This window comes from Adiantum capillus-veneris, chromosome 28 (genome assembly GCF_014529385.1).
Source record: "Adiantum capillus-veneris isolate H3 chromosome 28, ASM1452938v2, whole genome shotgun sequence".
Classification (NCBI taxonomy): Eukaryota; Viridiplantae; Streptophyta; class Polypodiopsida; order Polypodiales; family Pteridaceae; genus Adiantum; species Adiantum capillus-veneris.
The window spans coordinates 48,570,591-48,585,431 of record NC_140958.1 but is presented as its reverse complement, the minus strand read 5'-3'; the positions used below and the strand labels follow the sequence as shown (position 1 = coordinate 48,585,431).

Here is a 14,841-nt window from a genome sequence, read left to right as displayed (position 1 = left end):
TTGTAACCTTTAAATAAGTGGTGAGGGCTTCACTTCTCAGAGCATCTGGACGCAGAGTCTGAGAGTGAAACCCTAACCGCTCTCTTGTACTTTGATGATTGATTAATACAAAAAGAAATACCGAAAGGGGTGCCACTCTTTGGGGTCAATATCTCTAGGCATGGAACTCTACCGGGCCAGTGCAAATCTATTGTGATCTGTGAATTGTTTGAAGTGGTTATTTGGTGCTGTGGTGATTGATTCTTGACTTGGAGTGTCCAAGTGTGTTACATTGGTATCAGAGCACGGCCGATTTCTCTTCTACGGGAAATCTGATCCCAATTTTTTTTTCCCGCGGCACCTATGGCTTCACGCAAGGATCAGCCGACTCCCTCTGCATCTGGAGATGCGGGCTGGGATCACAACGAAGATTCAGACAGAGAGTATGGCCCGCCTCGGCCTACTCAGGCGGAGCAAAAAGAGATGAAGCGTCGTAAATTGATCGGCGATGCAACAAAGATGATGCTCAGTTTTGCGAAGGATCCGAAATTGGCAAAATATATGAGCGAGACTTCTTTTCAGGAAGTGCATGCACAGTGGCAGAAAACCACTACACCACCATTGAAATCCGATCTCAAGAAACCTTCTGATCACAAACAATATATAGAGAAGGAATTACAAGAGGTGGTTGATGCACGGATTGCTTAACTTTTTGATGCGCAAAAGAAAGCCAAAAAGCACGACAAAAAGCAGAAGAAAAGCACTGACTTCCCGTGATATTTGGGTCGTTAGTCGACTTTTGACAAGGCAAAGAAACAGAAGAAGCATGTTCGATTTGAAGGAGTACCCAGTTCTTCTTCTAGCTCTTCAGATTCGAGCCAAGAAGACAGAAAAGGTAAACAGCGAAGCAAGAAGCAACGCTTCGGAAAGGGCAAGAGAAAGACAAAGAAGGCTAAATCTCGCCCAGAGACTGACAGTTCTACTGAGGACTTGTCTACAGACAGCTCAGATTCCGATGACGGAAACTTTTATGTGAACACGAAGAATTTTTTACAAATCCAACCAGTATGACTTTCTCGAAGATAAAAGCAAGAAAGTCCGAGAGTTTAAGGAAGGTGGGCACTTGATCAAGTTTGATACTTTTTCAGGATACTCAGATGCTTCGAAGGCTTTGTCTTTTATACAGCAGTTTGACATCGCTTTCGCGGGAGGACGCTATTCAAAGCACTCCAAGATTCGGAGAGCTGCCTCTTACTTTAAGGGGAATGCTCATACTTGGTGGTCCACTCTTCTTTTAAACAAGACTGCGCCAGTTAAATGGCTGAAATTTAAGAAGCTTTTATTTCTTCTTGGTTGACGCAAGAATATGAACGAGATGTACGAGCTGCTTGGAACCATCTTCGGATGACCAAGAAAGATACAATCAATGCTTATTGTGAAAGATTCTGGAGCTCTTTTCTACCCGCCTCTTCATTCAAGGAGATCTCATTCAGAGAACAAATTGAGCGGTTTGCCTTGGGTCTACCTACAGAGATCCGAGATTACTGCTTGGAACAGAAGTCAGCTTCTATTTAGGAGTTGATGAGTCATGCGAAGCGGGGCTTTGCCATTCACTCTGGCAGTCTGACCTACCTCACAGATGAGGCCATAACACAACGAGCTGAACAGACTTCTGGGAATGAAAGTAGAAGGAAAAAGAGCAACCCAGAGAAGAAGGATGCACGACCCAAGCTTACTCCTCAGGAGAAAGCTCGCTTCATCAGAGAGGGGAAGTGCTTTGGATGCGGGGAACATGGACATATCTCTGCGAAGTGCCCTAAAAAGGCACAGAAAGAACAAAATGATAAAGACGATGACAGGCCTGAGAGTTCGAGAGCAGCTGAGGAACGTGGTAGAAAAGGCAGATAGAAAACCAGACTGGTACCACATGGCATGGGACCTGCATTGAATCTAATGAATGAAAGTACAAACTTTGCTGCTTTTGGGGCAAAGTGAAGGATCAAGAAGCTCTTTTGAAAGAGCCAAGTCCAACTTCTTTTCACTTGGAATTGGCGGCTCGATTTGGAATTACGCCCGACAGACTGACGCCACAAGCGGAGGTAGTTCGACTGGCACCATGGGATGTTGCGATTACACCGAGCATTGGCAAACTTCGTATGCAATGATAGGGGTGTTTAGGGCACGCGAGTGACGTTCTACTCGGAATCCCTTGGTACCACCAGAACTATGCCGTGGTTGACTACCGGGCCGAGAAAGCGACTTTAACAAATGAAGGGCTCAGAGATTGTACATGATGAAATTCAGTTTCTTTACTCATTCTTTTGGGAGAGAACTGAACGATGGATAAAGGTTGAATATGTTTTGACCTGATCAAAAGAACGCCAAGATTTTTCTCCACACTCATGCTTATTGCTTTTCAGAGGGCCTGAAGATTAGACCATTGACCTGATACCTGGAAGCACGTCCCCGAACCAGCCACCTACCGTGTGAGCCGAGTACAGATTGAAAAGATTATGAACCAAGTGAAAGACCTCTTGGAAAAGAGTCTTGTCCAGCTTGGTACTTCACCGTACTGCTCTCCACTGTTGTTGGATTTGAAGAAAGACGGATCTTGGAGAATGTGCATTGATTATAGAGCTCTCAACAAAATCACCATCAAGAACAGATTTCCGATTGCTAGGATCGATGATATACTCGATAGGTTACAGGGATCCTCGTGCTTTAGTAGGATTGACTTGAAAAGTGGATATCATCAGATCCGAATCGCGTCGGAAGACGTCTACAAGACAGCTTTTCGGACGACTTTTGGGTTATTTGAGTTTTTTGGTGATGCCTTTTGATTTAACCAATGCTCCTGCGACATTTAACCGGATGATGGACAGGATTTTTCGAGAGTACAGGCTATTTGGTGGCACTTTCTTTGATGATATCATTGTTTTCTCCAAGAATGAGGCAGAACACACAGATCATCTGCTTCAGAGATACACTTTTTGGGACACTTTGTCTCAGCAGCAGGAGTGCAAGTGGATTCGGCCAAGATAGAGACTATACGTGATTGGCCCGATTGGAAGAATGGCCATGAAGTTGGAAGCTTCTTGGGACTGTGTTCGTACTACAGGCGGTTCATACGAAAGTTTGCAGAGGTTGCTTCCCCTTTGCATATCTTGACACAGAAAGGAGTCCCTTTCTCGTGGGGATCCAAAAAAGTGACTGCCTTTCAGACATTGAAAGAGAAATTGACTACGGGACTAGTTTTGACTTTGCCGGACTTGCAAAAGTCATTTGAAGTATATTGTGATGCTTGTGGTCGTAGTCTGGGTGCGGTCTTGATGCAAGAAGGCCATGTCATTGCTTACGAGAGCCGATTGTTCTCTAGGCCGGAGATGACAGCACAGATATATGAGAAAGAGCTTTTGGCAGTGATCCATGCTCTTACTCAGTGGCGGCACTACCTACTCGGAGCGGATTTTACTGTCTTTACAAACCATCAGAGTTTGCGCTACTTCTTGTCACAGAAGCAGCTTTCGGAAAAGCAGATGTGGTGGGCGAACATCTTGTCACAGTTTCACTTCCAGATTGTCCATGAGCAGGGACAGAAGAATGTGGTGGCAGATGCTTCGTCTCAGAAGCTGTTGGTTTTGGCTATTTCCGCGATACATCATAGGAGCTTCGAGGATATGGTCGATCAGTATGCCACAGATACAGATTTTGCAGATAGTTTCACACGGATACGGGATGGGGAGACAGTAGCTGGATACTCCCTTCGGGAAGGCTACTTGATGAAAAGACTATGTTGTGCGTTACACAACCGTTGAGGGAAAAGGTTATGACTGAATGCCACTGTCCACCTTTTACGAGTCACCGCGGCATTGCTACCACCATGAAGGGGGTAGAGAGATACTTCTTTGGGCCGAGACTCAAAAAGGACGTGGAAGAGTTTGTGCATAGTTGCTTAGTATGCCAGAAGGTCAATTTTGACAGGCATAAGGCACAGGGATTGTTCAAGCCTTTACCTATACCCACCCGCCCCTGGAAAAGTATTGAAATGGATTTCATTTTTGATCTCTCGAGAACACAGAATGATCACGATGATTTTCCGATTACATGGCCCGTTTGAGACGATTGTCTCCGACAGAGACCCCAGATTTATGAGTTTGTTTTGGAAGGCAATTTGGGAGAACATTGGCACGCAGTTGCAGTTCTCGTCATCGTTCCACTTGCAGACTGACGGGCAATTTGAGATTGCCAATTCAGTGATTTTAGATTTATTGAAGTCTTGTATCTCGGATCAGAAGACTCAATGGGAAAAGAACTTACCTTTGGTGGAATTTGCCTACAATAACACGATACACTCTTCGACGGGGAAGACGCCATGTGAGATTGTTGAAAGTGCTGCGAAGGTTCCATCCTTCCTGAGCACGAAAGATTAGATATTTGAAGCGGATGAATATTTGCGAGATTTGGATACAGCTTTTGCCAAGGTTTGCCAGACTTTCCAGGAGTCTCAAGAACGAAAGAAAAAGGCAGCGGATCGCCGTCGTCGCGACTTGAAATTGAAGGAGGATGATTGGGTGCTCTTACGTTTTGAGAAGGCACGCCTACGAAAGAAAAAGGGAAAGGAGAGGCATTTTCCAAAGCTTAGTATGCGATACTACGGACCTTTCCAGATCACTGACAAGATAAATGATGTCTGCTTCTGATTGAAACTGCCAGATACTTGGAGGATTCACAATGCATTGCATGTGAGTCTCTTGAAACCTGTTAAGGGTGATGTGCCTGATGAGCAATGCGAAGTGGAGGAAAACGAGGAGATCCTTGTTCCTGAATAGATTTTGGCACATAACGATACGAAGAAAGGTAAAGTCCGAAGGCGGTTCTTGGTTAAGTTCAAGAACTTTCCTGCATTTGATGCGAAGTGGATGGAGAAGGAGGACCTAGCAGATACTCCTCGGATTGTGAAACTTTACCTCGATGTTTTGGTTTAGCATAGTCTACTCCAAACGGAACCTAGGATTCAGCTTGGTCGGAGATCTGGTGCAGTGGGATGCACAAGAGGGGAGTCACTCCGCTCCCTTGTCAACAGATGCCTTGATTTTGATACTAAACTCACTGATGTCTCTTTGAGCTTCAGGGATACTGAGAGCTGACAATATTCTGCTGGATGACTTTATGAAATGGAATTCTTGATAATGATACTGATTTGTTTCTTCACTTCTTTTGAGTGCAGGAACTGATAGACGAAATGACTGCAGCATTTTGGTCTACTTGATCTCGAATAGACATGGTTGCAATAGGGGTTAGTCAATCGGACATCGATGAGGTCCCGATTGGACCTAGATGTGATTGCTAGCTACATTGCCGATAAATCATGCTTTAAGATCCGAATGAATGTTGAATGTCATGTGATGTCCTGTGATCTCTGGTGATGTCCTGTGATGTCGTGTGATGTGACTGTCGATTTTGTACATGTGCTAGATGTGTGTTCCTAGTATGTAGGTACTAATAGTCAATGTCTGCTAAGACGGTTTACAGATTTCGTCGGTTTTGCAGGCGTAATCGCGGTTGATTACAATGCTTTCAAGAGGGGGGTATGTTAGAAAGTGATGACGTGGCGGACAGCAGAAACCCTAATTTCTGCCAGAAACCCTTAAAAAAACCTGCAAACCCTAATTTCTAGAAATCGCGGAGGTCTATATATATATTTATTATTAAAATTTTTTTTTTGGGATATTTTTGAGCGACGCAAATCTCAGCTTTTGGCAAAAAAAAAGCATAATTCTTTTTATTTCTCTCATTGAGAGAGAGAGAGAGAAAGAGAGAGAGAGAGAGAGAGAGAGAGAGAGAGAGAGAGAGAATGTGCTTTTGCTTTCAGAAACTCTCTGTGAGAGAGGGAAAAGAGCTTTTGCTTTCAGGGCTTTTGATTTGGAAGCTTTTGGGGCTCTGCTTTTGGGCATCCCTTGTTACCTTTAAATAAGTGGTGAGGGCTTCACTTCTCAGAGCATTTGGACGCAGAGTCTGAGAGTGAAACCCTAACCGCTCTCTTGTACTTTGATGATTGATTAATATAAAAAGAAATACCGAAAGGAGCGCCAGTCTATGGGGCCAATATCTCTAGGCACGGAACTTTGCTGGGCCAGTGCAAATCTATTGTGATCTGTGAATTGTTTGAAGTGGTTATTTGGTGCTGTGGTGATTGATTCTTGACTTGGAGTGTCCAAGTCTGTTACATCTTTGGCAAGTTGCGTCTTCACCTTAGAAAGAAAAGTAGAATCTTCAGGAGCTTGGCTTATGGTGGCGTTTAGCTTAAGCTGCTCTGGTTTCAAAATCACTGACTCTTGTTGATCAAATGCTGCGTCGCCTTCTCTAGGTGCATGGTAGGTTCTTCTTGATAAGGCATCTAGCTTAGCTTGTTGACGGCCAGGTCTATATATGAGATAAGAAAATCAAACCTTGATAGGATACCACTCCACCTGGCTTGGCGACGATTCAAGACGTGGGATGTCTTGAAGTATTCCAAATTCTTGTGATTTGGGTGGCGCCAAGTGTCGAAGGAGTTGATGATTGCTAAGAGCTCTTTGTCATGGATTTCATAATTGATTTCTGCAGCTGAGAACTTGCGAGTATGAAAAGCCACTGGATGTACTCGACCATCCTCTCCTACTTGGGATAGAATAGCGCCAAGGGCAAAATCTGAAGCGTCTGTTTCTAGGATGAAAGGCTTTGTAGGATCTGTGTGAATTAGAATGGGTGCGATCGTGAAAGCTTGCTTGAGAGTCTGAAATGCTTTCGCGGCCTATGAGTCCCAGACAAACTTATTATGGCCTGTCAACCTTGTGAGTGCTGTAACCACCTTGGAATATCCCTGTATAAAGATACGATAAAAATTTGCAAATCCGAGGAAACATTGAACATCTCTTACCGAGGTGGGTGTCTCCCAATCAAGGATGGTTTGAACCTTCTTTGGATCCATGGAGATTCCCTTTTCAGAAATTACGTAACCAAGAAATTCCACCTTAGATTGATGAAAAGAGTACTTCTCCAACTTTGCATATAACCCTGATGCACGAAGCTTTTCAAGCACTAATCGTACATGGTGCTCATGCTCTTCTTGATCCTTGGGAAATATCAAGATATCATCCAAATATATTACCACAAAATAATCCAAATACTCCCGAAAGATATCGTTCATTAAATATTGAAAATCAGCTGGGGCATTTGTGAGACCAAATGGCATGACGGTATATTCAAAGTGGCCATACCTTGTCCGAAAGGCTGTCTTCCATTCATCACCTTCTTTGATTCTGACTAGGTTGTAAGCACCACGAAGATCTATTTTTGTAAATATTCTTGTCTTGCCAAGGCGCTCAAGAAGCTCTTGAATCAAGGGAAGGGGATAGCGATTCGTGACGGTGATCTTGTTTAGGCTCCTATAATCCACGCACATCTGGAGAGTTCCATCCTTCTTTTTTACAAAGAGTATTGGAGCTCCTACTGGGGACTTTGAATGCCGTATGAACCCCTTAGCAAGATTCTCATCAATAATTTTTCGTAATTCTTCCAATTCATCTTGAGATAGCTTGTATATTAGGCCAAACGGGGGTTGGGTTCCCTCCTGAAGCTCTATAGCACAATCATAGGGTCGATGCTCCGATAAGAGGTCTGCATTCTTCTTCTCAAAAACATCAATGTAATCTTGATATTGACGTGGCAATGCCTCCATGATCTTTGTTGTCGACGTGTAGGTTGGTTGCAAATATCAGGAAAGCTGGATACTTTTTGGCTGCACGCATGAAGACCTTGGCTCCAAGATATACAGGCCTATTATGCCTTCCCTTCTTCTTTTGGACTTTTCGTGGTTCAATTCTCCGAGCCCTCCAATCGATGTCAGGATTATGTAATTCAAGCCACGGTAGCCCAATAACAATTGGACTGCTTGGGCTTTGTATAATATTGAACGCTATTCTTGAAAGATGCTCCTGCAATGTTACTTCTATGGGGCGAGTTTCATACCTGACATCCCCTGAAGCGAGGGGACGACCATCAATGACTTCTACAATTGCTGGATTAGACTTCTCCACAAGTGGTATGCCTTGTTCTTTTGCAAATTCTTTGTCCATGAAGCACGCCGTTGCGCCTGAATCTAGTAATGCTTCACAATCCATGTGCCTACCCTGCATATGGATCTTGATTGGTAGCATAAAACTTGAAGTGGAATCAGCAAGAAGAAAGAGACCTTTTTTTGCTTGTCTTTTGTCCAATCAGTCGGTCTCTATTGGGGTTGGACGTTCATGTTTTCCGAACACATTGAGGCCAATGCACCATGAACCTTCATCCTTCTCTTCCTTGGACACTGTTGAACTATGTGCCCCTGCTCTCCACAATACATACATAAGCCATTCATGCGTCACCTTTGCTTCTCCTGGGCTGAGAGGGGTTGAAACCGTGCTGAATCAATTTGCATGGGCGCAATGCTTGATTCATGGCCCTGTTGAGGTGTGTAGCCATTATGTGTCACTTCTGTTTGGGGTCGCAATGGTGCCCCAAGACGCCTCTCTTGTCTCCTCTCAAATAGTCGATTATCACATTCTATTGCTTGAGAGATGAACTCGCTTAGTGTGTGAACCTTTGGCATAGTCAATAAAAGATCTTTTATGTCATCCTTTAATCCCCACTGAAATTGGCTAATGAAATATTCCTCATGCCAAGTCAGATCACAAGTGAGTTGTTGAAATTCGGATGCATAGACGGATGCAGGCCTTGATCCTTGGCGGAGATTTCTAAGTTTGGTTTCAGCAACCCTTGCTCTATCAGTATCTCCAAAGGTTGCAGAGAACTTTCGCACAAAAGCTTCAAAGTCATGAAGAAGAGGAGATTCTTTTTCAAGTAAGGGAGCAAACCAAGAGAGAGCCGTACTCGAGAGGAGGGTCCCAATAAGGCCTACTTGAGAGGCATCATCTGGATAACGCTTTCGTTGCATTTGAATGAAGAGACGCACTTGTTGGAGAAAACCTCTAAACTTTGATCTAGTCCCATCAAATTTTTCAGGCATGCGTGACCTTCGGCTCTTTCTTATGTTGTTGAGAATAGCTAGATCTTGCAGCTTGTGCTTGATGTGTGCTTGTCTCTTGAAGCTCTTGAATTTGACGTTGAAGATTTTGCAACGCCGGTCCCAAGATTAAGGGTTGCCTTGCTTGAAGTTGAGCGTTACTCTCGCGAAGTTCTTGTAACTGAGCTTGGATGCTTTGCAATGCGTTGATGACACCTTCCATCGTTGGCTCCATGATGGCTTGAGAAGATTAAGAGATGGTAGTCGTGTCAAACTGTTATCAGCGCGTATAGAGCTAGAAGAGAGCAAGTGGAGGCGCTCACAATGTACAAGAACTTGGGACTTGATGATAAGCTTAATCTTGATTACAAGACTTAATACTTTATTAAGAGAGCTAGATACAAGACTTTGATTACATGACTTGAGTACAAGGCAAGGCTTTGCAAGGACAAGATCTGAACATAAGAACCAGAACTAGAAGAGGGCTTTCCTCATAGGAGCCTCACAACTGGCGTTGGCAAGACTGAGGGGCTTGTGGCCCAAGACCCCTATTTATACTAGTGCTTGAGGAGGTTATTTGAGTAGGTTAGGACTTTCTAGGTTCTTCTTGAGCCATGCTTCTAGAAACTTCTAGAATCTCCTTAATACTTCTAGAGTCTTCTAGATCCTTCTAGATTCTTCTAGAGCCTTCTAGCGATGATGTAGGCAACGACTGACTCTCAAGCATCCATGACAATGGGTCGATTTCTATACATTGCCATATGTTACTTCCCTCCCAGTACGTAAGTATACGTTGCATCCAAAGGGCAGTCACCTTTCTCTATACTAGACGATGATATATGGGAGTTTTCTAGGGATGGTGATATCATCCTCCTAGGGGACTTCAACGCCTGAACGGGAACTCAGAAATTCTTCTACGACACTTCAGATGAGATGCTTAGAGAGCTGGATGTGGGGGAGTTGGGGCTTGACAGACGCTCACATGACAGAGAGCAGATGGAGTATGGGAGATACCTCACAGAGATGATGACTACAGATGGGTTAGCCATACATAACGGCTTACAACGATTTCCTGGAGCAGCTAGCTTCACATGTTTTCCACACAGACATGGGCTTTATCCCTTGCATTCAAGATTTCACAGTGGGAGCAAGGCCAGTGGGCATAGCAGTAGATCATGCTCTCTTGACACTATCTGTTTCATTCTAGTATAGTACAGCCCAGACATCAAGAGTCACGACACACTCGTTATACATTTACACCAGAGACTGATTCTGTTTATACAAAGGAGGTCTGGCAGCACCGTCTATGGAAAGGCACAGCTAGCACAGGCCTCTCAGTGGAGGAGTGCACCACTTTACTGACTGAGACACTGCATGGTGCTGCATCAGTGGCATACCCACACACCCAGCCGGGCAGGAGACCACATTCTCGGAGCATGCCCCAGAATAGTTGGTCCGATGAGGAGTGCAGAGAGATGAGAGCCCAGCTTCAGAGGGATCTTCTTTTAGGAGTCATCACTTATAGACAGTCTTGGATTGCTTCCCTGCGCCTTGTGCGACGGAAGAAGCGAGCTTACCTGGCTCAGATGGAACAAGAATTATATTAGATGTTCTTGAGTAGGGATTCAGGAGAGGCATGGCGACTCTTTCATGAGCACTCCTCTCACCCAGTGATTACTTTACTTGATGTGTGGGGCCAATATGCGACATTGTTATATATGGTTCCTAGACAGGAACCCCTTCCAGACCCTACAGAGCCATGCCCAGCTACAAGCACCTTCTTTACCATTGGGATGGTACAGAGGGCCATTGACAGGATGAGAACCGGGAGGGCATATGATCATGACGGTCTAGTAGCGGAGCACTTTATACATGCTAGGGATATGCTGATGGAGGTTCTTGCAGTGTTGTTCAATTGTGCCATGTGTGAGGGGTTACCTGAGACTTGGAGGTTGTCTACTATTGTGCCTATCTTCAATGCAGGGGATCCTACAGAGCCTGGGAAGGCACTATTATGGTTGGACTCACATTGGCACGGTTGTCTGCATCCATTCTTGAGCAGCGCTTGAGTATTTGGGCAGAGAATGAGGGGGTACGGGCAAAGGGTCAGGCCGGTTTCAGGAGGGGTTTCTCCACTGTTGATTATATTTTGACACTTAGAGCCATCATTGAGGATGGCAGGTCACATGGGAGACGGATTTATTGTAGCTTTGTGGAGTTTTGCAAAGCATTTGACATGGTATCGAGAGCTTGATTGATGCGCAAACTACAGGAGATGGGGGTGCCCATAGAGTTGATATGGGGGATTATGGATTTGTACAGATGAGTGATGGGACATGTACGCACTCCGAAAGGGGTATCTGATTTAGTTCACTCTACTATTGGGGTGAAACAGGGCTGCCCACTGTCTCCTACTCTATTTGGTATGTATGTTGATGAGGTGTCTGATTACATTGACAATGAGGGTGACATAGGTGCCCAGCTGGCAGGGATGTGGATCCCATTGTTGCTATATGCTGATGATATTGTGTTGATATCTGACTCACCAGAGGGTATGCAGCGACATTTGGATGCACTGCACAGTTTTTCAGAGGATAGTGGATTGTGTAAACCTTGGTAAAACCAAGGTTATGGTGTTTAACACCACACCACAGTGGATCGGGAAATCAGCACCTACTTTCATATATGGTCAGGAGATTGTGGAGTATACATATGCGAACACTTACCTGGGGGCAGTCTTCACTGGGCCGAGATTTTCTTTGAGAAGAGCAATAGAGACTAGACTGACTAGAGCTTATGCGGCTTTGGGAGGACTAGAGAGGATGTGTTCGCAGGTTCAGTTTCAGGAACCTAGGACAAAGCTATGGCTCTTTGATACTTTGGTTGCATCTACTATGCTATATGGGGTGTAGGTTTGGGGACCTTTTGTAGGCCAGATGGTTGGAGACGTATGGAGAGGCCCTTGGTATCTATGATCTCTTGGCTGATTAGAGCCAATGCGTCCGTACCACATGATATCATTCGAGCGGAGTTAGCTGCTCCCCCCATGGAGATTGAGACGCTTACTTGATCAGTCTCCTTTGTACACAGCCTTTGGGATACTACAAGAGACAGATATGCCAGGCTGGCCCTAGAGTCCTCTAGACAGCTAGCTCTTCAAGGGGATACATCATGCTGGTATGCACAGACGACATCATGGTTTCAGACACATCGCTTCACCATGGGCAGGCTGCCTCCTTTTCAGTACTCTCTACAGGCACCCTTGATGTCTCTGACATGGGTGGAGATTACTAGAGTCATTCGCCAGGATCTGATCTAGCTGGACTCGAGGAGGACATGGATAGAGCCGGTACAAGAGTTGGGCATGAAGATGGCTGTCTATAGAGAGCATCTTCTCCACCTCACAGGAGATGGGTTTGTGATTCGACCTAGCTATATGGACACACATCTTTCTCATGGCTTACGTTGTGCCATTGGCCAGATACGCACATCCTCACATCATCTCGAGATATGAGACTGGCAGATTCAAAGGGATATCAGCAGATAGCAGAATATGCCGCTTATGTCATCTAGAGCCAGAGACATAGTTACATTACATATGTCATTGCACAATGTACTATGAGATACGAGGCCGTTTTCATTGTCTATTCAGAGAGGGTTTTGGGCCTCTTTCTAGGGTCATGAGCTATGAGGATTAGAGATGTCTTGGACTGTATCTACTTGAGTTACACAGGCACAGAGACACTTTATTGAGGAGAGCTGGAGAGAGACAGTCCCAGAGACAGATTACAGATTTCTTTAGACTAGATATTGGACCCCCAGAGGAGCAGACACCATTGCAGAGCTCTGCCTGCACTCATACTATTGCTACTGGCATTCTCATAGACCGAGCATTGGAGCTAGGGAGATCTAGACGCCCGTGATTGAGGAGAGAAGCTACACAATGTCGACAGAGACTACAAAAGAGGATTCGAGCCATACTCTCTCGACGTCCAGAGTGCAGATGAGGATGGATCTCCACCATATCTTCCCCCTTCTTTCATTGTACTACACATTGTATTTTGTCAGTTTTTGATCCCGGACATGGTAACAGATTCACTATGTTGTAACGGCTTAGTCCCATAGGTCATTTTGGCCTTTTGAAGACGTTAATATATCATTTCATTTCATTTCATTTCTCTCTCTCTCTCTCTCTCTCTCTCTCTCTCTCTCTCTCTCTCTCGCGCGCGCGCGCGCGCGCTTGTTTTTAGGGAAACACACTTGTAAATTTTGAAATTTCAGCTTTCATCTTGAATTTCCAAGATTTTTCCCTCACCATTCTTGTAAGCAAAAAGATACCTTCCCTCTCTCTCTCTCTCTCTCTCTCTCTCTCTCTCTCTCTCTTTACTTGGGAGAGCTAGAGAGAGACAATCCCAGAGACGAATTACAGATTTCTTTTCACTAGATATGGGACAGTCAGAGGAGCAGCCATCACTGCAGAGCTCTGACCACACTCATTCGACCACTACCGGCACTCTCATCGATCGAGCATTGGAGCTACAGAGATCCAGACGGCCACGATTGAGGAGAGGGGCTACACAGCATCGACGGAGACTACAACAGAGGATTCGAACCATACTCTCTCAACATCCAGAGTGCAGATGAGGATGGATTCTAGTAGTAGTAGTGGTATTTTTGTTCTAGTCTTTTTGTACCCAGACATGGTATCAGATTCACAATTTTGTAACAATTTGGTCTCATAGGTCATATTGGCCTTTTAAAGACGTTAATATAACATTTCATTTCATTTTTCTCTCTCTCTCTCTCTCTCTCTCTCTCTAGTGGGCTTATTTCTAGGCAGCCAAACTATAAATTTGAGAATTCAGCTTTTCTCCTTCAATTTTGCGCTCTTCTATTAACCCTACAAGCAACCAAGGCGTTGGATCTCTTCTCTATCATATGTAGCATCTAAATTTTCTCTTTATACATATATTTGAGAAGTGTACTTATCTTCAAGTTTGCTTTTATGTATGTGTACATGACATCTTGCATGATCTAGGAGTGGAAGTCTACTTAACTAGTTAACTCTCGGGTTGATTGTAGCCGAGCTCAATCCTAAGGTACTTAGATTGAGCATATTTCCTTCGGGGGGGGGGTTGCCGATCTTCAACCCTCATTCTGTCTCTTGTCTCTTTGTTGTGTTGTGATTCATATATTGTAGGTTAGGCTTCTTGCACTTCTCGAGTTTGAGAAGTATTGAACCGCGAATAAGCACTGTTCGTTGCATGGGGCGCTTACATTGATACTAGAGCTTTAGTCACCCCTATGCTACTAGTGCTTATAATTGCTTGTGTGTACATTTTCTTGAGTATCTTTTTGTTCACTAATGGAAGAAACAAATGCTACTATCTTACAAGCTCTTCAAAGATTGTAAGAGGAGAACCCTTCTATTTGAGAACAACTTCTCAAACTCGACAAGCCTAACGAAGCAAAGGAAGATCGTCCAACAAAGCAACACAATTCTAAGGGAAGGAGCCGATCACGAAGTCTGTCAGCCGTGAAGAAGGAGAATGGAAGAAGCAAAAGTGGAGGCTCTAACTCAAAGAAGAGAAGCCATCGAAGCCGAAGTATATCCTCTTCGTCAAATTCATCTAGTACCTCTTCGGATGGGTCATCATCAAGCAACAAGGAGACACATACAGAAAATCTCATCCAAGGAAAAGATGTCGATGCTCTTCACCCTCTTCTTCGGTTACAAGTTCATCCTCCTCTACTTCGAGGTCCAGGCATGGAAAAAGACACAAGGAGCGGCCAAGTCACTCTCCCAACTTGAGAAG

At 44.5% G+C, this 14,841-nt stretch overlaps 1 protein-coding gene and 1 pseudogene across 7 annotated transcripts in view; both read left to right on the top strand.

The window, feature by feature from the left end:
- The window catches only part of LOC147420409 (phosphate transporter PHO1-like), a 106,915-nt gene that overhangs the window by 53,640 nt on the left and 38,434 nt on the right, over positions 1–14,841 (top strand). The window lies entirely within an intron of this gene.
- On the top strand, positions 12,396–13,669 carry LOC147420410 (uncharacterized; annotated as a pseudogene).